Below are 2726 nucleotides of genomic sequence, written 5' to 3'. Positions count from 1 at the left end.
AGTTGCACTGATTGTTTTATTGTGTATGTGTGTGTGTTTTTTTTTAAACTCTTTATTACAAATTATATACTGTCTTTACCCTACTATTTAAGTTGGCATTCCCCAGTTATAGCTATCTAGTTTATTATTTATTTGTTTGCACCTTGAATTATTATGCCATTAGTTTTACCCTTTTACCTGTTATTTTTTAATGTGCTATAAAACACCGCTATAAAAAACAAGTACCTCTACTCCAGTGCACCCCAGATGGAAATCACTGATTGAATATAGAACATATCTGTATATATGATAAAATAGTTACAAATAAGTTAGTTATATGAGTTTTAATGGAAAATATTAAAGAAATTGGAAAAACAGGTTTTGAGAGATATAATACAACTCTGTGCATGGTGATGAGCAGTTACTTGAATGATTTTTAGGCACAAATAGTGATTTTTATTCAACCAGACATTTTGGACAACAGCTGTGCATGACAAGGAGGTTTTTTCCAGAAGGAACAGATCGCTTCAAATTAAAACCTTAAACATTATATACTGTATGCTTTTATTACTATTATACACTTTTTTTGTTTAAGCCTAGTGATCCATGAAATAATAAAGGAACACTGGAATTTTTTCCATTCTGTGTATTTCCAGTAAGTCTGTCAGTCATCTCCCAGACAGGGATGCCACAATGTAGTAAAAAGTAATGCTTCACAGCAAAGTAAGGTTTCAAGAAAGAGGAAGCAGGTGAAGGGGATTTATCAGAGGGTGTACATGTCATGTACAAATATTTCAGGGAGGAGGTGAGCCTCTTATTCTCCTAAAGATAGGATGACATGTAGACAGTAGGAATTTAAAGTATGTATCAGGCTGTTCAGATTAAATTATCTCCTCAGAGCAGAACTTCACCAAATATAGAAGTGATGTTTCTGCAGCGCTCAGGAGGAAGGCCCCTCTGATTCTGACATGACATTTATCCCAATTTGACATGACATTTGCCTCAAACAAACCCTGTAGCTAAGTGTCATCACATCAGTCAGGAGAGTGCACCATGAGCCCTTTGGAGCTGGTTCACAGCGTGGTCTGAACCTGGCATCGGCCCGGATGCAAACAGATAATCAACGGTTGTTTGTTCTATGGCAAAGAGTTGGAATCCATTTGTATGCAGGCGGCTGCAGTCGGAGGCCCATCTGTCCATTGGAGCGCCTTCTAATTTATGTTAGTTGTTGTCATCATTGTCAACACACAGCAACCTCCCCCCAACACACAAACACACACACCGTCGACTTCAGTGGAAGTGACAGCAGAAGAGCTCTGGAACTAAAAGAGCAATCCATCATCTGAATAAAGCTGCCATATGACAGCACACACAGACTGTTGTTAGACTGAGGACAGTAAACTATGAGCCTCAGGTGATTTATGACAAATAAACACACATAGAAAATACAGACTTAGTAATACAAACCTAACTGGACAACAGACTATTGATGATTCTGTTATGATTTAGGTGAAAATACATATACTATCTCAATCAACCCATTAAAGTGTGTATAGTAGAAAAGTGAGAACCTGTCATCTGTCTGTACATGGAAAATTCTAGTCTGCCTCTGTCCACGCCTCTCAACTAGTGCATGCTGGGATACACTTTAACATCTTGCAACACCACAAAGAAAAACAGCTGACATGTGGACAGATAATAGAAGCATGTATCAAACCATGTAAAACTACCAGTTATTATTTCTGGACAAATTGACGTACACTTTTATCTTTTTCTAAGTGCACCTTAAGAGATCAAAAAACTTTTTTGTTCTGTTTTGTGACAAAGTTGTTTGGCAACAATCTAATATCTGAGTGATACATCCTCATGTTTTGGAATGTTTCCTTTTGACTCCTAGAGCCAAAAAATCTGTGCATTCAGTGACTGATAATAAAAATGATAAAACTATCCTTAAAGTTTGTGTGTGGAGCAGATATGGGTAAAATAAAAAAAAAAACAAACTCAGGTATGGTTTCAGTTGAACTCAAATAACAAATTTAAAAAACAGAGAAACATCAAGCTTTACATGTTGTCTTGTTCTCTGAGTTGTCACATGCAAATGCTGTTTAATAATTTTCCTTTCCTTCAAAACTAATCTATGATATGATATGGAAACAGAAATAAACATGTACTACCTAGTAAAAGCACTATGATGCTGCCATCTACTGGAGGTAGATCAGTCTTAGGCAGAGATCACTGATACTTCCAGTAATTATTGTAACCAACACTGGAAAGGATATCAAAGTAAGGACCTTCAACTGGGTTAAGAATATTGTAAGGTCTATTTATTTTGCATGAGCTAATGTTGGTGGTGCAGTGCTTGGCATCATCACCACACAGCAAAAGATCCTGAGTTCCTTTCTAAATGGTATTTGCAGGTTCTCCCCGGGTACTCCAGCCTCCTTCCACCATTCTAAGACAGGCATCTGAGCAGGTGACTCTAAATTACCCATAGGTGTGAATGGTTGTTCATCTTCATCTGTATCCACCTCTATAACCCTACAGCACATCCAGGGTGGACCCCACCTTCACCCTTTTGTAACTGGTGTGAGCTCAGACAGCCCTAAAACCCTCCAGAGGTCTAAGGCCAGAACAATCAATGAAAGACACCTTATGTTATTGGCATGACACAAAAAGATAAGGAGATGGGGAAGTGAAAGGACTAGAAACCCTCAACCATGTAATTCAGCCAACAGTGACCTGATTTC

This window comes from Sphaeramia orbicularis, chromosome 12, assembly GCF_902148855.1.
Source record: "Sphaeramia orbicularis chromosome 12, fSphaOr1.1, whole genome shotgun sequence".
NCBI classification, from domain to species: Eukaryota; Metazoa; Chordata; class Actinopteri; order Kurtiformes; family Apogonidae; genus Sphaeramia; species Sphaeramia orbicularis.
Note: the sequence above shows the minus strand (reverse complement) of the source record.